Here is a 22563-nt window from a genome sequence, read left to right on the forward strand (position 1 = left end):
TTTTCCCCTACCATCTCTAGACACATTTCTTTGATATATCTATGTCTCATCCATACAGTTCATGAACAATATATATATAAGTGAAGTTAGATGAATGTTCAGTTGTTCAAAGTTATGTAGAAACCATAGATGTACAGAACAAATGACAGAGAAGCATGATTAGCAAACTTATGTCCACCAAGCAGGATGCATTCAGTGACATAACAATATATTATCTTCTGTATTAGCCTTCAATGTTAAGACTTTGAAGTGATCAATGTACCTACAAATAAAGAGAATGTAATGACACTTCTTATGTAAATCATAGGGCTAAGTCTTGCTGACTGAGTGCAATATGCTTTGCTGTGGAGGCCTAATAAATCTAATTTTCCAAAACTTTTGGTTAGCTGATATTATTATCACCCTTGATTGATTTTAGATTTTAAACACAGGGAGATTTTCTCTACTAATTGCATGGATAATCTCAGTCAAGGTCTTTTTAAATCACTATATTATGTGTGTGAGACTCTAACAGTGCATATTCGATATGTAGAACACTCTTTACAATACTTTACTCTCCCTTCAGCCTTATCTGTAATACTCTTTACTTGTTTCAGTCATTTGACTGCGGCCATGCTGGAGCACCGCCTTTAATCGAGCAACTCGACCCCGGGACTTATTCTTTTGTAAGCCCAGTACTTATTCTATCGGTCTCTTTTGCCGAACCGCTAAGTAACGGGGACATAAACACACCAGCATCGGTTGTCAAGCAATGCTAGGGGGACAAACACACTCACACAAACACACACGTATATATATATATATATATATATAATATATATATATATAATATATATATATATATATATATATATATATATACATATATATGTATATATATACATATATACGACGGGCTTCTTTCAGTTTCCGTCTACCAAATCCACTCACAAGGCTTTGGTCGGCCCGAGGCTATAGTAGAAAACACTTGCCCAAAGTGCCACGCAGTGGGACTGAACCCAGAACCATGTGGTTGGTAAACAAGCTACTTACCACACAGCCACTCATGCGTAATGTTCATAATCAGTGTCACTACACTGTCCGTATTTATATAATATGTCTTGCTAACTGAACAGAGCATATTACGTACAATAGGAACAAGCCCATTGCTTTTATCAGTTGGCCTGAAGACAATGTCCACTCTCACCCGCATTGGCTTTATATTCCAAATGTTTCAATTAGTTGATGTTATTAGAGTTATCACACTTGCTGATTTTGATTTTAAACACCCTCCGGAGGGAGCCTTTGTCTTCTAATTACTTGGACAATCTCAGTTAATCCAAGTTTTGAACTTACTTTTTGAACACATGTAAGACTCTACTGTATATGTAGTATAAAGACAAGATAGCCATGACTGGAATATTGGTTAAACAATAGAAAATTTGACACCAATGAGATGGATCAAACGGTCTTAGATAAAAGATACATAGGAAATTGTAGCACTTAAGGTGTAAAAAGAAGGACAGTCAGGGCAAAAAAGCCTTTGATCATAGGTCTACTTAATCATGGCTGACTTAGGGCAAAAGAATAACATATCACAGGCTGTAGTTGCCACTGTACTACTGAAGAACAAATGCATTCCCCACTAAGAGTGGTATTTTATTAAATTCCAATAAAAACGTTTTGGTTTTTTCCCTTGTGTGTGTGTGTGTGTCTTTTTGAACAGTAGTTTAGATTATAATTATTCTCTATCACTTAAGGTGGCATTTTAATGAAGTAATATCTCTTGATTACTACATCAAATATGTGAGTGTTTTCATTACTCTTAAGTTTTCATACGGTTGATACTCATTCAGTTATTTAACGTTAATTTTCCCATGCTACCATGGGTTACACAGGATATTACAGTGATACCTTGAGTACAAGTTTAATTCATTCCATGACGGCGCTTGTCTTATGATTTACTCATTTTACAAATCAATTTTCCCCATGGAAATTCACTAAAATGTAATTAATCTGTTCCAGGCCCCAAAAACCACTCAAAAATAATTTTTATGAGTTTTAAAACAGGAAGGGTGTAGTTACAAGCAAAATAACAATTCATAAAAAAGAGAATGCAAAAGAAATCTGTAAACTGGTTTTATTAACAGAATGAGGTGCAAGTATGGCTAAGAAGAGTTTTGGAGTCTTGCATGAAATATATTCAGTCCTATCCTGAATACCAGTACTTAAGCATGACAAAAGATAGTAAATGATAAGGAAGATAAAACTGTTTTAACTGTAATGTTTTATTTATAAAAGTAAAGTTATTTCAGTATTGTAAGTCATCTATATTAATGTAGGTATTATAAGTATCGGTCTGCTTTGACAGTTGGCTTGTGTCTGGTTTCTATCCTGTTCCACTCTGACTATTAGTTGACTGACTTTACACTTTGTAAAGGCCAGGCAAATGTTAAAAGACTAAAATTATCTTATTATTATCTGGATCACAAAAAAAACATAATGAAAATACAAATCTAAAAATCTGTTCTAGTTAGAAACATAACAATAAAATATAGGATTATCTGATTCTATATCGTTGTCATCATCATTACCATTATCATCATCATCATCATCACCACCACCACCATAATCATCATCATCATCTTCATTACCATCGTTACAATTATCATCAGCATCATCCTTGTTGCCGTCATCATCATCCTTATCATTGCCATTGTTATCATCGCCATCATCATCATCATCATAATCTAATGGCATAGATTATCATCAGTCAGCTCATGGATGCATGACACTATTCTGTAAGAATTGACAGAGTTTAGCCACTAAAATGGAACGAAGCAACATATCAAAAATGTATATTTTATAACCAAAATCATTTTATCCTTGAATCTTTTGCTTGTTTCAATCATTTTGACAGCGGCCATACTGGGGCACCACCTTGAGAGGTTTTTTAGTTGAACAAATCAACCTCAGGGCTTATTTTTTAAGCCTAGTACTTATCCTAGCTGCCTCTTTTGCCAAACTGCTCGGTTACAGGGATGTAAATGCACCAACACCAATTGTCAATCAGTGACGAACACAGTCATAAACACACACACACAATATATATATATATATATATATATATACCACATGATGGGATGCATATTTGTAACTATTGCATGAAGCCCAAACAAGGAGACATGAGAACTTTCATGCACATATATACACATGACAGACTTTTTTCAGTTACTCCCTGTCAAATCCACTCACAAGTCTTTGGTTGGCCCAGGGTTGTAGTAGAAGAAACTTGTCCAAGCCCTGCACAATGTGATAGGTGAAGGTCAACAATTTCAGGGGAGGGTGCTATTTGATTACATCAGCCCCAGTGTTCAACTGGTACTTTTTTTATTAACCTTGAAAGGATGAAAAGCAAAGTCAATCTTGGTGGCATTTGAACTCAGAATATAATGTTAGGAGAAATGTTGCTAAGCATTTTTTCTGGCACAGCACCTTGACACCCAAGCAAAAATATTGAAAAATAATGATGAAAATGCATATGTAATTTTTAAAAGAATTTTTTTTTATTTACAACCAGTTTCATAATTTCTTGATTTTCAAATTTGTTTGTAAAGTAAATGAAGAAATACAAAATGGAGATTTTATAGTTATGTGACAACCATTGGTGAATGTATCATTTTAACTGGTTGTTTTAAATGTGTCTTTTTCAAAGTGGTTGCCCATGAATTGATACATTCACCAGTTGTTGTAAGATGTTAAACAGTAAGTCACCATCTTATCTTTCTTCTTGCAACTTGGAATAAATGATTTACTATTTAGTTCATTTATTTTTAGTCCCTTTTGAAATCATGAAAGTGTGAAATTAGTTGGGTTGATAATTGTGAATAAAAAAAATGATTCATATAAATCTATTTTTCTATTTAGCTATCTACCTGTTTATCTATCATCTATCTATCTATCTATACACACACACATACACACACAGGTGTGTGTGTGTGTGTGTGTAAAACATATTTTTTTCTTGCTGTGTACAAATTTTAGGCATTCAAGCAACACTCACACAACATTTACACCCTACTTATAAAGAAAGCCAAACAATGCACAAACATACAGTAATCACCGGTATGAACCGTAATGGTGTACAAATAATAGAGTAGAGCCATCATGGACTATACCGACCCTACCTAAACCCTCAATCTCTCAACATCTGGAATACAACAAATCCAAAACAGTGTACTTCATCATTATAATCGTTATCATCATCATCATCAACGACAATATTATTTATCATCCTCATTGTCAATTTCGATGTTGTTTCATACCTTTTTAATCAAAATCCGAAATATATAAAAAGCAATTTCTGAGAATTGAGAATGACAGATATGATAGGTGTGGTTATATAATGAGAACTGCATACTGGTAAAACTTGATTAATTGTAAACTTATTTCTAAGCAAACTGTGAATACTTCATGTTTATTTAAAAACAGGTGTATACAGTATATTACATTGAACAGAACAAAGAACCCAAAAAAAATTTTCTGAGGTAGAAATAGTGAATCAGAAACAAGACACAGCTCCAGATTTAATATCTTTACTCAGCACAGAACACTAACAAAAGAATTTGTCACTGATATGGTGTTCATTTAATATCGTACATGTACTATGTGACTTAGAGGACTTGTTCAAGCTACAATGACTGTGGAGCTATCAAACTTTTATCTCATAATCCAACATTATCCAATAAGACAGCTGCAAATCTGAATTGTATCTATTGATCATGCCCTCTTGTGTTTGTTTCCTTTATTCATCAAAATATTTTGCCAGTGTCCACAGTGTGGGTTTTCTTTTTGATTTTATCATTATGTACCCTATGTATTGTGGGTGCAGTATGGTCAAATGGTTAAGAAGTTTACTCTGCAGCCACAAGGGCTTAGGTTCAATTCCAGTGTATGGCAGTGTGGGCAAATGTCAACCTTGGGTTGACCTATGCCTTGTGATTAAAATTGAGTAGATGGAAACTATATAGAAGCCCATCAGGTGAATTGGATGTGTAATTCAAAGAGTACAGCCTCGTCACACACTGTGATGCTCGGTCATTGAGAGGTTAATTCAGCAAGTTGTATTTAGTTGATGGAATGACTGAATTTTTCTTGTCAAACAGAGATCCACCGTGTGTACTGTGTGAATTCCATGAAGCTGTGGTATATAATGTGCAGATTAGTTACTATAAAGCAAGAGTTACCCTACCAGAATGTTATACAATTTAAACAATCTGTCTTTTAATAAAGAAGCTAGGCCCACTTTTACATTATTTTCAGTACAACCCTTGTGTGTACACACGTGTGTGTGTGTGTGTGTGTGTGTGTGTGTGTGTGTGTGTGTGTGTGTGTGTGTGTGTGTGTGTGTGTGTGTATGTTTGTGTGTGTGTGTGTATGTGAAGGTGTATGCATGCATCTGCACATGCACTTAAGTGTTTCTGCCTCTCTGTGCTTTGTCACTGCTTTAAGAAAATGATAACAGTAATTTGCACTCTTTGTAAATAATATATGTCACAGTTTGAATGGTTCATTCTGTGTGAAACTAATGAAATAAAAATACATTTCAGGAAAAACAAAAACAAGGAGAGCATCTAATAATGACAAGGATAGTGGTTTGTTTCAGTTATTTTGATCATTTAGCTTTGCGCACTGGTACCAGGCTGGAGCACTTCCTCCAAGAGTTTAGCTGGTTGTATCAACTCTAGTACTGGGAACCTATTATTTATTTTATTGATTTTAGAGGGGTGAAAGGCAAAGTTCTCCTAGGTGACATTTGAACTCATGCAGCTTATAACCCCAGAGTATTTGACTCTCTGCCCTCTATTGCTCATACAATAGATTGTTCTGCCATCTATTGCTGTTGTTTAATAATCCCTAGTCAACCTTGAAGTAATAGACATAAGACCAGACAGCAGCCAGCTAAGTATCAAGTTAAATACAAGCTAAGACCTTTATATATATTTGTGGCTGTGTGGTAAGAAGCTTACTTACCAATCAGATGGCTCTATAGTCTTGTGAGTGGATTTGGTAGGTGGAAACTGAAAGAAGCCCATCATATGTGTGTGTTGTGTCTGTGTTTGTCCCTCACCACTGTTTGACTATCAGTGTTGGTGTTTTTGTGTTCCTGTAACTTAGCAACTCAGCAAAAAAGAATAATGAAATAAGAACCAGGCTTTAAACAAAAAGTACTGGGGCCAATTCATTTTATTAAAAATTTCTTCATGGTGATGCTCCAGCATGGCCACAGTCTAATGACTGAAACAAATAAAAGACAAAGATAAATCCAGCAACATATATTTTTGCATAGCATTCCATAGAATGGCATACAGTGTATTTGTTTAGACATTGTTCCTTTTAGTTTACTGTCAAATTTGTCTGAAATTTTTGAGACTTGATTAATGTTTGGTGTTGCTTGATTCCTTCTGATTTATTACAACAGTTTGGATCTGAAGAGAAAATTGATGAGGTGGTTAATTCACTCCATAATGGATAATACCTAACTGAGCAGACTTATTACACTGTGTAACATCATTTTTGTCCTTGGGTAGCAATTGTTGTTTCCGATTTGCTAGGAAAGTGTGAAAAATGACTAATGTTTCCTTCAAACTTTGCTTTTGCTTATTCAAACCCCAAAGAATCTCTCTCAACACATGGCCAGAATGCTCTCTCATTCCTCCTGCTCAGAGATGCACATATTATCAGCTGCTTAGGGGCATGGTCAAGTGGTTATAGTCAGGCAAATGGCAAGCAAATCTGAGGCATTGAGCAGAATATTTGTTATAACAACATTTCTGCTTCAGCAATTTGGTGTTGAATCTGTCTGAAATGTAATGTAAAAGTGGTCAATTCCAAAACATTGATGTCCAGGTCACAAAAGGAATAGTAGCCATTTCTTTTGATTTCTAGGTTGAAGCAAGTAGGAAATAACATTCACTGACCAAAGACAGAAAAAACAAAATTATTACTCAGTGTTATTAGTGGCATTCTAGCTGTGATCATGTTGCCTGGGGCTAAATAGTCTAATGTGTCCTTCCATTTTTTTCTGCTAATAGGTGTGATTTGAAGAAGACTTTACTGCTATTTCTAATAGCTTGAACTCCTATGAAGACTCAATGTATGCATTTATCAACCATGAAGTCAATGCCATCTCTTCACAAACACCAGTTCTAATGCTACATTCTCATTTGCTTTGAAAGGTGTATTCCAAATAAATACAATCTCATTTCTACCATTTCTCCCTATCCCCACTAAAATATGAATTTGCTCTTTTCACAACAATCTCTGCTATATTTAATTCAACAGAAAACCTTTATGCTAATATTACTGTGTGTCTTGTTGCTTTATACATATCTATATCTATATCTGTCTGTCTGTCTGTCTGTCTCTCTCTCTCTCTCTCTCTCTCTCTCTCTCTGTGAGAGAGAGAGAGAGAGATGATCTTTTAGTGTTTACAATAGAGCTGGAAATGTCAGCAGTGACTATTATAAATATAGACACAAACTTCCAATTTTATTTTTGTTATTTCAGTGGGTTACCCTGCCCTTACACATATATATTCAGCAAGGATTTTTCAAATGTGTATATATTTTGTATAGATGTGTAATGCAATAAGTATTTTATATTTGGTATGTATACATTGTATATATTACATGGGACATCATAGTTTTCATTATATACTTGGACTCTGTACATCTCTTTCTTCTTCATTTTGTGTTTTCCACTTAGCTCACCTTTTGTAAACGTTTTACATAACTAATTCTTCATAACATTTTTTTGCAATATGTAAAAATATCTGACAACTTACCATTGCAGACTTTGTATTATTGATGAGGTAAAATAATATTAAGGCACGTCTGTAGCGACCACATTTCTGCTAAGCATGAAAATGAAATTATTTGTGAAATCTGTCCTTGATTTCTTGAAATTATCTTCCCTTTTCTTTGAGAGTCACTAACAACTAGTACTAAGTGTTTGGTTTCTTTATCCTACCAAGAACTACATTTCCAAGTTTGGCTGTGTGGTAAGAAGTGTGCTTCCCAATCTCATGGCTCTGGTTCAGTCCCACCGCATGGCACCTTGGTTAAGTGTCTTCTATTATAGCCTTGGGCTGACCAAGGCCTTGTACATGGACTTCGTAGATGGAAACTGTAAGAAGACCATCATGTGTGTGTGTTTTTCCCCCACCCCACAGCTTGACAACCAATGTTGGTTTGTTTATGTCCCTATAACTTGGCAGTTCAGCACAAGAGACCAATAGAATCAGCACCAGATTTTAAAAAGAGTAAGTACTGTGGTTGATTTGTTCAACTGAACCCTTCGAGATGGTGCTCCAGCATGGCTGCAGTTAAATGGCTGAGACAAGCAAAAGATAAAAGACAAACAAAAAAAGATGTCATGCAGTACATCGCCACCCACATGAATTACCTAAATTCCTGCCAATGAACTACTTCAGTTATTTCCCTTTTCCCCACCCACCCACACCCACAAGATGTTTGTATGACACTGGTGAGACATACAACTTCCACAGGTGCAGGAGTGGCTGTGTGGTAAGTAGCTTGTTTACCAACCACATGGCTCCGGGTTCAATCCCACTGCGTGGCACCTTGGGCAAGTGTCTTCTACTATAAAATGAAAATTAGTTGTAATTTAAGAAAATTTTTTTTAATTTATTAAAATACCGTACCAATTTCATACTGGTTCATAGATATACTCCTAAAATCCATTTTAAAATATATACTGAGTATAAGAGATGACTTAGTTTTTCTAAGCCATCTCCAAAATAAACCATTAGACACACTATTTGTCTCTTTTGATATAGTAAATGGAACAGAAGCCATACGATTCATCATCATCATCATCATTTAATGACCTCCTTCCATGCTGGCATGGGTTGGACAGTTTGACAGGAGCTGCACCAAACTTCTGTGTCTGTTTTGGCATCGTTTTTATGGCTGGATGCCCTTCTTAACACCAACCACCCCACAGAGTAATTGAAAAATTTTCTGACAGGAAAAATTTCTGAACAACCTATCTGAAAAAATTGAGAAAAGCTCTATCATTGAAAAATTAAAGTTCATCCTGCAAAATACTTCTTTAATTTCAATATCTATGGACAAATATCTAGGACTGTGATGGGTATGAAAGTAGCCCCTATATATGCTAATCTTGTCATAGTATACTTAGAAGTCTAAATATATGAATACATACGATTAAGGTTTGGCAGTAATCTCCATAAATACCTATTTGCCAACTGGAAATGCTATCTGGATGATTATTTTAGTCTGTAGACACAGTGTGGATCAACTCTATGGGTTTAGAATTCTAGTTAATAACAAACCACAGTATTCAATTCACAGTGGAATATGGTGAAAAGAAAGTAATGTTTTGGGATACTTTAATCATGCAAAGAGATATAAACATTGAACTGACAACTAGTTCAAACCAACAGACTCAAAACAATGTTTGTTATTTTCTTCTTGCCCCTCCAAATAATGTGAAATAAATATACCTTTTAACCTGGTAAGAAGAATTTGCACAATTGTATCCAGTCCAAAGCTTTCAGAAAAAATACTTGTTTTTTAACAAACATCCCAAATTCTAACATTTCCCTTTAAATCAATGTATCAAGAACACTCAGTGTGCACTTGCAGTTTTTTGTAATATGTGTAGAAGTGTGAAAGTGTAGTGGCCTGTGATAGTGAGGGTGTGGTTGGTTGTTTGATGTAATCATATTGTTTGTGAAGAATGCATGTGAAAAGGTGGTAGTGGGTTTAGTGGGAGGTAAAAGGAAAGGCAAGAAGAATGTGGCGGGTGCGGTAGATATGTGTGCAAGGTATGGATGTGAGATGTTGTTGGTAGCAAAGTAAGAGGAAAAAGAAAAATAGCAATAAAACATTAGTGCAAAAAACTTTTTTTAATTCTGTATTTATAGGCATAGGAGTAGCTGTGTGGTATAGGCATAGGAGTGGCTGTGTGGTATAGGCGTAGGAGTGGCTGTGTGGTAAGTAGCTTGCTTACGAACATCATGGTTCCAGATTCAGTCCCACTGCAAGGCACCTTGGGCAAGTGTCTTCTACTATAGCCTCGGGCTGACCAAAGCCTTGTGAGTGGATTTGGTAGACGGAAACTGAAAGAAACCCATCATATATATGTATATATATATATATATATATATTATATATATATATATATATATATGCATGTGTGTGTGTGTATTTGTTTGTGTTTGTCTCCCCAACATTGCTTGACAACCAATACTGTTGTGTTTACATCCCCGGAATTTAGCGGTTCAGCAAAAGAGACTGATAGAATAAGTACTAGGCTTACAAAGAATAAGTCCTGGAGTCTATTTGCTTGATTAAAGGCAGTGCTCCAGCATGGCCACAGTCAAATTACTGAAACAAGTAAAAGAGTAAAAGAATATGAGTGAAGAAAATTTGTGAGGCACGTGCAGGGGCAAGATGGAGGTGATAGAGGTGTGTTGATGTCAGAATGTAAAGCATAGCATCGAAAAGCAGAGGGGAAAAAAGTGTGAAAATGGAGGTGATATCCTTATGCTCAATTAGTGATGCAAGTTGTGAAGATCCCCTATGCTTATGAGAGTATATATATATATATAAAACTCAACTTGTGTGTCTGTGTGTGTATCTCTGTGTGTGTCTGTGTGTTTAACTTCCCGGCACATCTCCTCCTAGCCAACAAATCGTAGAACCACCAAAAATAGGTCACGTAAAGTTTAGGCGAATGAAAATTGGACTGCGCTATTTCTGTTCCAAAATTCATCTCGCAAGTGCAAAAATCGATAATGTGTTTGTTTAGGCCTTATCCCATGCATTGAATAGTGAACTTTACTCAGTCAGCTGTTTGACGTGAACTGTGCAAGCATGCATAAATTGCGTGAAAAATAAAAAATCAAGATATAAAAATGAATCGCTGTAAACATTGTAGAAATTCGGCAAAGAAATGAATTTTCGGAATGTAGCCTGGAGGGTTTTTCCGTATTAATCGTTTGGACTTTGTGAACACATACCAATTGTTTTCATAACATTTTTAATGCTTTGAATTAAATGTGACCATTTTGTGTTGAGTCTGCAGTTTGAATCACTTTAACCAAATTTTAGCAGGACGGATTTTTGATCATTAGGATACATCGCCAGCGACTCCCTGAAACTCTCCCCTGAAATCCCCGTTCAGAAATCTATATATATAAAACTCAACTTGTGTGTCTGTGTGTATCTGTGTGTTTAACTTTTAGATCTACCAAGTTTCTTTATTAAGAATGGAAAGTAGTGTGTAGCAAATCTATATATATAAAGCTGAAGTTGTCTGTATGTGGCAGGTTTGGTAGCCTTCAACTAACACTATCTCCTTCGAGACCCTGCAGCGCAAGTTGACCAAAATTGAGAGTATGATAGAAGAAGGCTTGCTCTTCATTCTGTAGAAGATAAAATTCAAATTGGACAATGTTAACACCAAAAATTATTTACATCAAAAAGGTGCTTTTTTTCTATGAAAATCCCTATTTTTTATGATTTTTGACTGCTGTGTCACCATTTCTCAGTGTATTTCAACTGGAAAATGTTCACTTGAAGAGAATAACATGTTGCATAATGCAAAATTTTTACTTTTCAAAAATTCCAATTCTAAAGGGTTGAAACAAACCCAAGCAACACCGGGTGATACTGCTAGTATATAAATAAAATGAAGAACTGAGAATTGAGTGGTCTGCTCAAAAACACAGCATTGTACCAAGACTCATTGCCATCACCATTAAAAGACCCAATTCTGTGGATTATTGAATGGAAGCCTCACAACTGTTTGTAAACTAGGAATTGATAGTTTGGATTAGTTTATAGCTAAGTTAGCAGCTAACTTCCATTATTAAGTACCTGACAAGTGATTGCATATTTAGCGAATGGTTTAGTAATTAACCAGTGAAATTGGTTTATGCTAAAAGGTAAAAGTATAGTAATTATTTTTATAAGTGTAATTGTACTAAGTATTTTGAAGGGAATCTGAGTAGTTAACTCCATAACTTAGGTCCTCGTAAAAACAGTAGTAAACATTTCTGGTACTTTCAAGAAAGCAAGGAAACTCTCATAATCTTATCAACTCATAAATCCAAGTTAGAAGCCCTCCATATGAATCTATTCAGTAAAGTGCTATGAAACAGTGGTGGTAGATAGTGATAAGAGAAGTGGCAATATAATTAGTGCTAGAATAGTGGTAAGAGTAATTATAGAGTATTGGTATGAGCAGTAATGATAGGAGCATGTAACTCTGCTTTGTCCTACTATTTACGTAACTCACCTTGGAAAAGCAAACAAAATCAACTTCATTTCATCACATTACTAAATAACAAATAGTGATTGTTGTTGCTTAGTCTAGGGCTTGCCCTGATCCACTGGACCTATAGTGAAAGGGGTTCCAGCTATAACTATTTTGTCTTTCTTCTTTTTTTTTTTCAGGTATAATGTATTAAGGCTTCATTATTTTAGGGCAGTGTATTGGCTGAATAGTGAGAGCATTGGACCCAATACCTAGTGGTAGTTCATTATAGTTCTTTACATTCTGAGTTCAAATCCCACTGAGATCAACTTTGCCTTTCATCCCTTCAGGGTCAATAAAATAAAGTACAATTTAGTACAGGGCTCAATGTAATTGATCCCACCCACCCACCCACCATCATCTCAAAATTTGCTGGTCTTATATAAATTAAAAACGCCATATGATCTTCCCATTTAAGATAGCATAATGTGATATGGAGGAAACTTGTTTGTTATTTTTAGCAGACTGAGTGACCATGTAGAGGCTTCCTTTTGACTTGTTCTTATTGTTGCTAATGTTGTTTTCAACCAACTATCATTTAACAAGTTACTTTATAGGTAAGTAGGTTACACTGACTAGATTAAGAATGTTTCTGAAATATTATTATTTTAAGTAAATCATTCAATGTTTTCATGGTTGTCTGCATGAGTCAACATCTGTATAGAATTGTGTGTGTTATATTTGGGTCACTTGATTTAAAGAACAGAAGTATTCTCTCAAATCATCAGAATAAAAATGAGGAAAAAAAACATTAACAAAATGTAGAAAATAAAGCTAGCTGTTAGATGTTTATACATGAGATTACATTATGTATAATTAGAAGAAGATAAGAAAGAAAGCCTTCTACATTGGCAAAACTACATGTAAATGGTACAGGTCAACAAAGAAGCTCATACCTGATTTCTTTATTTACAATGAAATAGCAGCCAAATCTTCTTCAAATAATGCAATAATTGACAGCCAGTGTTGGTATGTTTACATCCCTGTAACTTAGCAGAATATGTACCAAGCTTAAAAATAAGTCCTGGGATCAATTTGCTTGACTAAAATTCTTTAAGGCAGTGCTCCAGCATGGCTGCAGACTAATGACTGAAACAAGTAAATGAGTAAAAGAGAGACCACAGAGGATCTGATTCAAGATAGTTGTCCTGTAAAATACCTCGTCTTTGTTTGTTTTTCTGTTTTTCGTATTTAAGTATAATGTAACTTACTTCAAATTTTGATTCTGATGTATTGTTTTAAGTTTCTCACAAATGCAGTATGTTGTTGATTCTATTAAATAATTTTAAGAATTAATCATTCAGTATTTTTAAGCTTCAATACATCTGGAGATGAGCATTATGAAGAGTATGTTTGACCATATTTTTCAACTGCGGCATCACAGTTACCTTGTTGCATATTGATGATAATTTCCTTGATCAATAATAACAGTGATTTCGTATTTATTGTATCGATATTCAAACCCATAATAGGCTTTTGACATTATTAAGGTGAAATAAATACTTAAATATTATTAATGGATGTTAACTAGGCAAGTCTAGAAATGAAGATGACTTCACTGAAAAATAGCAATATTAAAGAACTGGAGGAAAAGTTTGATGGTATGTAAAAGAACATGTATAATTCACTTTATAAATCAGCTGAGACGTCCTAGTTTTGCAAGCTTGTGGGTGCTGGTACCACATAAAATTACCCATGCTAGTACCACATAAATGCACTCATGCTGGTGCCACATTGAAGCAACCATGCAGGTTCCACGTAAAAGTGCCAGTGCCACATAAAAAGCACCCAGTGGAGCACTCTGTGAAGTGGTTGGTGTTAGGAATGGCATCCAGCCATACAAACCATGCCAAAACAGACAAAATGGAGCCCGGGAAGCCCTTCAGCTGCCCAGCTGCTGCCAAACCATCCAATCCATACCAGCATGGAGATGGGATGTTAAATGACGACAACAAACAATGACAATGAAAAAGAAGAAATCAGGTCTCTTTTCAAATCAATCTCTATTCATTCAGTTCACAGTTTACTAGTTAAAATCCTTTTACCCTTCAGCATACTAAGAATACTTGTAAAACACTGATATCAATCCAATCAATAATATCCTTCCAACTGTAAAATATGTCTTTTGTTTATATATACACATTAAACTTAGCTTCACACAAAAGTAGGCTAGTGTATTGACTTTATATCAATTAACATTTCAGTTATTTTAATTTGTATATTATGTCATCTAAATACTCTTGCCATGTCACTGCTGACATAAATGTCATAGGTTTACCATATCTGGTCTAGGGACCAGAGTATGGAAATATTGGGGCTATAATATTGTTGATAGGATGCTCCTAGACTCTTGAGTGACTGCCAACCATAGTAAACCAACACCAACAACACTATTATCACAAATAGTAAGGGAGCTTCTTCAGGGTCACTTGACATCTGAGAAATAGTGACCTAAATCTCCCTCAAATCAAATCTTATCATCTCCAATAAGAAAAGAACATATTGAATAACATAGACTAAAATACCACAAAAAAAAGACAGGACAGCCATGGCTGGGAAGCTTTTGATCATGAGACTTAAATTCAGAGTTGACCTGAAGTTAAATAGCACCACCATTGCCTACCATCACAAGTACTAACAGGTCAACACTACCAGCAAGAACATCATTATTCCAACTCCACTGCCACCATCACTACTATTACTGCACCACCACCGACAACAATAACAAATTTATCATCGCATCTAAAAGCGCCACCATTTTAATGCTGTTACTATCTATAATAATAACTACAATACTGATGCAGTGCTTCTTAAAAGCTGATGGAGATGTGAGATGCTTTTTTTTTAAAGCTAATGGAATTGGTTTCTTGTGTCTGCTTCCATTTATATCTCTTTCTACTGCCCAAGATTCTGTTGTAACTCTGTTTTCTATTTACTTATTATTATCATCATCATTATTATTATTATTATTATCATCATCATCATCATCATCATTATTATTATTATTTCTTCATCTTGTAATTCCTGGTTTTCTGATTTTATTGAACAAAAATCTTACTACAATAGGATTTTGTTAGGCCACATATTCAACACATCAATGTCCAACTACCTTGTCCATATATATATCAATCAATATATAAGAGTAAGATCCAGGGATCCAAATGTAGGAAATTTGTAAGCTTCAAGCAGTCATGGATGGACACATATATATATATATATATATATATATATATATATATATATACATATAGATGGATGGATGGATGGACGGCTGGAACATGGCCTTAAAGGCTTTTAGTCGAAGAAATTGACTCCAGGACTTATTCTTTGTAAGCCTAATACTTATCCTATCACTCTTTTTTGCCAAACTGCTAAGTTACAGGGACGTAAACACACCAGCATCGATTGTCAAGTGATAGTGAGGGGACAAACACAGACACAAAGACACACGAACATAAATATATACATATATATGTATAATAATAGAAAAATTATACAAATATGTATAATTAGATTAAAAGTTGAGTAGAGCACTGGCCTGGTTTAGGCTGCCTCTCGTCATCCATAGATTTACTTCAGGAATTTCATAGTGTCAGTTAGGGTAACATTATTAATAAAAGTAGAAGATGGATTTCATATCAGACTTTTATTAGGTACAACATATTTTTTGACCTGTCATTCTAGGTTTCTTCAGGTACATCAATAAAAAAAATCTCAGCAGAGATTTTTTATGTCAGCTGGCTTGTCCATCAAATTCGAGAATGAATAAAACCAAAGAAAATTATTGGAACACAAAAAATTCAAATATGAATGTGGAAGATATACATTCCAGTTTAGACATAATCAGCTTTTGCTGTTATAACTGGTTAGAGAAACAAAAAAAGAAAGTAGTGAGATTTTTTTATCAATGTACCTGAAAAGATCCAGAACGAGGGGTCGAAACATATGTTGTACCTAGTAAAAGTCGAATACGAAATCCATTTCCTACTTTTATTAATAATATGTATATATATATAATAATATAATATATATAATAATATGTATATATATATAAAACAGGCTCTTTCAGAAGGTTTTTGTTAGCCCGAGGCTATAGTAGATGACACTTGCCCAAAGTGTCACAGAGTAAGACTGAACCTAGAACCATATGGTTGGGAAGCAAGCTTCTTACCACACAGCTATCATCATCATTTATATGTGTGTGTGTGTGTGTGTGTGTGTGTGCATATATATATTTATTCATGTATATAAGTTGATTTCTTTTGGTTTATAATTCTTTCTTGTTCTTATACTAGTATTAGCGAACATTGTAATGCCTTTGAGCTCAGGTCTGATCAGTCAGAGCTGGCCTAAGGCTGAAAAACCAACTGCAAAACCACACTGGCTTTAGTAAGTGCTGTATTCATTATCCTGCGGTTGTTTAGTATTTTAACCTTGCAGTTGTTGTTGGTTAATAATTTTGTTTAAAAAGTTTCTTTATATTTTTATTTTCTCTCTTTAATAATGTTTTTTTTTTCGTTTTTGCTTCTGTCCATGTTTTATTATTACATTTCATTTTTTTACAATTTTATTTCATTTATCTTAGCATCAAATTTGTACTGAAATAACTTGTTTCAAATACAAACCATATTTTCCCTACTTATTATGTGAAAATGAGTGGACACACATGTGTATGTAAGTGAGTGTGTTTCTATACAAACTAGATTCTTAATTTCCTGATTTCCCATTATTTTTGACATAATAGCAATAGTACAATGACTAGCTTATTTTCATTTTCAACTTGCCTTTCGTCGGCTGTTTTTACTCTTTCATAAATGAGCATAATTGTACATTATAACTGCTTGACTTCTAGTTTTATTTCATTAATAACAGAATATGACAATAGAAAATAATAGTTTGTTTTTTTTGCCAGACATCATAGGAAAGTGTTGATGGTTATCATCATCACAAGACTTTTTAATCTATTGATTTTGGACTCAATCTATTTGATTTTGATTCGTAAAAAGTCAACTCTAAGCGTGAGTTGCCATTGTGTGGTTTCTAAAATCACATCTAGTTAAGGGGTTAACTTTGCCATTAATTTCAGGGACTGTTAGGCTCACCCCTAACCTCATCCCATAACAAGAGGGTTTCAACAGGTTTGGACAATTCAACCTCAACTCCATGAAACTATTATTCCTATCAAATATTTATTGTGAAATTGTAGTTGTGGCCTATGCTGGTGACATGTGAAAGGCACTTGTGCCGGTGATACACTGGGGGCAACTGTGCCAGTGACACGTAAAAGGCAACCGTACCAGTGACATGTAAAACACACCTTAGCTGGTGATGCATAAAAGACACCCAGTACACTCTGTGGAGTGGTTGGCATTAAGAAGGGTATCCAGCCACAGAAATCAGGCCTCAACACACTGAAACCCAGTGTAGCTCTTCAGCTTCCCAACCCCACTCAAACCATCTTACCCATGTTAGCATGGAAAATGGATTCTAAATGATGATGATGATGCTCACTAGTTAAATGGTTAATGGTGGATCCACTTTTGATAAGTGAGAGCCACCCTGGTCAAAATCTTGTCCATACCCATAGGTTGAGTACAATATTGACTTTGGTAAAAAACAATGGTATTGACCCTTGAGCCCTACATAACCACTGCAGGACATCACTTGTATATGTATCATTGCAAGTCGTCTTTGTGCCAAGTTCATACTGGCAAGTTTTTAAGCCAAAATATTTGTGCAAGCATCTTGAAAGCTTGCAAACTTCTGTTTAACTTTTGTTGTTGCTGTTGTTGTTATTGTAATCGCTGTCTTAAGATTGACAACAGAGAGGCAATTTGATATACTTTCCCTTTTTGGTATTCTGTTCAAATTCTACTTGAATTATTTATATAATTATTATAAAAAGCAACAGCAGCAGTAGCAGTAGTGGTGGTGGTGGTGGTGGCAGCGGTGGTAATCAATAAATACTTTGCAGTGTATAATTCCTATGCTTTCTTAGGCATGTACTCAGGGATCAATTTAATAGACCTGGTCATTCCACAACCCCCCGGAAACTTGCAGTGCTAAACCAATGTGACAAATCACTATTATTTTGTTAGGATCATAACACAGCAGGTTGGCAGAACCCTTAAATTTTGTGGTATTTATTCTAGTTTTTTACATTCTGAGTTCAAACTCCACAAAGGTCAACTTTGACTTTCATCTTTCTAGTGTCAATAAAATAAAGTACTTGTTGAGTACTGGAGTCAATATAAATAACTAAACCCCCACCCACCCCTCCACCAACCAATTTCTGGTCTTGTGTGTCAGAAACAATTATGAGGGTAAAGGAAATTGCTGAAAAGTTATTGGAGTTAAGAATTACAGACCTATTCTTTTATCTTTTACTAGTTTCAGTTATTAGATAGCAGCCATGCTGGAGCTCTGCTTTGAAGAATTTTTAGTGGAATGAATTAAGCCCAGTACTTGGAGTTTATTTTCATTTCATTTTTATTAAGCCTGGTAATTATTCCATCGGTCTCTTTTGCCAAACCACTTAGTTACACAAAGATACACACACATAGACTTACAGAAAGAGAAAGAGAGAGAGAGAGACAATGATGTAGATAACCGGATGAAACTCCTTGGGTTTGATATACAGAATATATATACATGTATACATTTATGTATATATTCTGTATATCAAACCCAAGGAGTTTCATCAGGTTATTTGCATCACTGTCTCCATATCTGCTCACTTTGATTCCTCTTACAACCACTCTTTACTTCACTGACTTTGTCCTCGGTATAGATTTCAGAGTGTAAGTTCAAAGCTTTTGAGTGTTACTAAGTGTTTTCTATATAGAGATTCTCTCAGTCTCATCTGTTAATTATGTGTGTGTGTATACACACACACACATATATATATAATATATATATATATATAATATATATAATATATATATATATATATATATATAGAGAGAGAGAGAGAGAGAAACGGACAGACAGATAGATAAGATGGGTTTCTTTTAGTTGTCATCTATCAAATCCTCTCACAAGGCTTTGGTCAGCCTGAGGCTATTGTAGAATACAAGGTACCATAGGATTGAAGTCAAGACTGTTTGCGAATTGCTTTTTGATATATATATATATATATATGAGATGCAGCATGGAATTTTGTCAGTGAACAGGTCACGGTCTGAAAGCAACGAAAATATTTTGCCAAATTTAATTTAAATGTTAAAGTAAATCTAACGGTGTTTGTGTGTTTCTCAAATGGCTTATAAACACCACACTGCAATTGTTTTCGTTCCAGCACACGATCTCAGATCAGGTCACTTGCTATGCAAGTACATCTCCATAATATATATATACATATGTGTGTGTGTGTGTGTGTGTGTGTATAGATCAATATATATATATTTTCATACATGTGCATGTGTATTAGTTTAGACACACAAGCGCACACACACACGCACAAACACACACACACATGCATATATTCATATTCCCCTTGATATTTAGAATTATAGAAATGTTAATCTTTTTAATAGTGACTTTTTATTGTTGTTGAATTTGAGACAACCAGTGAAAGAGACGGCATGAAGAGGCTGATGATTTTGTGTGTGTGTGTGTGTTTTGTGCATATGTGTGTGTGTGTGTGTGTGTGTGTGTGTGTGTTTTGTGTTGGTAAATTTGACTAAAAATGCATTGTTGAAATGTATCCTGTAGGTAACTAAAGACCCAGCTAAAGAACCTATAATTCCATTATTTGTCCTTTTGTCTAGGCTGGAAATGGTAATTTATCCCTAGCTTTCATTTAATTTTGTTCCTCTTGGTTAAGTTATTTAAAATTGTTTGTCAACTGCTGTAGTGTCTCAAAGATGTTGTTGTGTAGCGAAGGAAGAGTGAAATAAACAAGAATATAGGTGGAATATATATGGTCAAGCTGAGAATGTTTGCCCTCACAGACTTAATAATATAGGACTGAAAAGATTAGAGAAAGGTGGGCTATATATCCATCTCCCACACACACTCTCCTTTATTTCCCAATGTCTCCCCAGCCCCCACCCTACATTTTGTTGTTTTTCTCCAAGACTAAACTGTTTTGCCAGTCTTTTACTTACTGGAATAGTGATGAGAGAACAGATGTACAAGAATTTACTCTGGTTGGTATTGATGACTGAATTTATTTAGAGTCCTACTTGTTTCCTTGTGGAAGTCATAATAACATGGAAACATGCCTGTTATTGTCTCCCTTATTTACTGAAAAAAAATGTTAGTCATTGAGTAATATTGTTTTTACTTAACTGCATGATTATTTGTAGTTAGTATTTTGATGTTCATATATCAAAATATATACATTAAACTCCAATTTGACTATTGTCTTTTATGCAAATGATATTAGTAATCTATGTAAACAATTCTTGTTTTCTGCACCAATCAGTGCTTGAAAAAGCAGCAAAGAAAATTACAATGCAGATCCTTTGTTGGGTAGGAAATATAATTATTCTGGGATCTTTGAATTGATCTTCATTGACATAAAACATGAGTAAAACAATACATAATAAACAGCTGTAACAAATGCTTTCCATCAGAAAATACTTTTTATGTTTTTAAATCTTAGATGATGGATGATTAATGTGCTTTTTTCCAATACAATGCGGCAAGTTGGCTGAATCGGTAATGAAATGCTTGGCAGCATTTCATCCGTCTTTACATTCTGAATTCTGAATTCAAATTCTGGAGTCAATAAAATAAGTACCAGATGAGTACTAGGAGTCAATGTAATCAACTTACCTATTTCCCCCAAATTGCTGGCCTTGTGCCAAAATTTGAAAGTCATACATGTTTTCCAATTCAGTCCCTCATTATTCAGAACTGGAAGTATCTAATATCAGCAATAGTCCTTGGCTTTCCCTTGCCCAGGTTTATTAATTAATTATTACTTAAAATAGATACATTCACTTGAATTCACGTTACTTTTGATAAATTTTAAAAGATTTTGACATTCTTCAGTTGGTTTGCTCAGAATTGTTGTATCCAAGGTATTCTTATTTTAGAAATTACCACAAAAGGACATCACCTTTGACCTCCTGAAAAAGATGTGCTTCTACATAACATTTCAGACACCTATGTATAAAACTGTAGCCAATAACATAGGGCATACATACATTCACTTTTATATATGATATTTTGCTAAGACACTGCTATTTTCTTGGACCATTCAGACAGTAAAGAATTGGCTTCTGTTTTTGATAAAATAATTTCATATTATGTCCTACATTCATTATAGAATATTTAGTGGGCATTAGTCATTTAACAGATATATTTTTAGTGCTTATTCTTTTATAATAGTACTCTGTGGTTGGAAAGATAAGAGTTAAATAAACAGTTAAGTAGATAAATGCTGAGCTATATTGATAATGGATCAATTGATAAATATGCTAGCTAGACTGATAAGCAGAAATCCCAGAGACCAGACAGATAGACATCACAAGTGGTACCATGTAAACATGTGACAATAGCTGGATGTTTCCTATTATCAATAAGTTCTTCAATCTCCATCAACATCAATAATCAAGGCATCGCAGAATTTTAGATTTTCTATTAAATCCCTTGTTATACTAAACAATGCAAAACTCTTGGTGATGTCCTTATGTTCTTATCACATGATTCTTGTGAGAATGTGTGTGAGAGAGAGAGAGAGATCTACACACACACACACATGTACATCTACACATATACATGCATACATATAGAAAGATATTCATATATGGATATATGTGCAAATACATCTCTCTCTCTCTCCGTATTTTTTTATTTGTAGCAGTCATTTGACAGCAGCCATGCTGGAGCACCACCTTAAAGGATTTTTTAGTCAAAGAAATTGACCCAGGACGTTTTGTAAGCCTGGTACTTATTCTATCATTCACATTTGCTGAACTGGTAAGTTGCAGGGGTGTAAACAAACCAACATCGGTTGTCAAGTAATGGTGCAAGGACAAACAAAGACACAAAGACACACGCAAACACACACACATATCTTAGCTTAAAAGCTGCACTCCGTGTGGACTTTTATACTGGCTCCTGTGGAGGGCCAAATGAGACTGCGGGCCAAAACTAAAGAGAACAATAATAATAAAGCATTTATTGGTACTCTACCAATATGGTGTTACTTTAAATTCAGTGAAATGAAGAACTCGTAAGTTCACAAATTCTTGGAGTTCTTTT

The 22563-nt window shown here is 34.7% G+C and overlaps 1 protein-coding gene across 3 annotated transcripts in view; it reads left to right on the forward strand.

Annotated features, from left to right (window-relative positions):
* LOC115220369 overlaps window positions 1-22563 on the forward strand; it is a 171797-nt gene that overhangs the window by 78918 nt on the left and 70316 nt on the right. The window contains exon 1 of one of the 3 annotated variants that reach the window (XM_036510117.1): window positions 15066-15181. The exons of the other annotated variants lie outside the window; for them this stretch is intronic. The gene's annotated coding sequence lies outside the window, so the exon portion shown is untranslated. Of the gene's footprint in view, window positions 1-15065; window positions 15182-22563 lie in introns of those variants that run through there. 3 annotated transcript variants of the gene reach the window in all.

Source organism: Octopus sinensis, linkage group LG16 (genome assembly GCF_006345805.1).
Source record: "Octopus sinensis linkage group LG16, ASM634580v1, whole genome shotgun sequence".
In the NCBI taxonomy this organism is placed as follows: domain Eukaryota; kingdom Metazoa; phylum Mollusca; class Cephalopoda; order Octopoda; family Octopodidae; genus Octopus; species Octopus sinensis.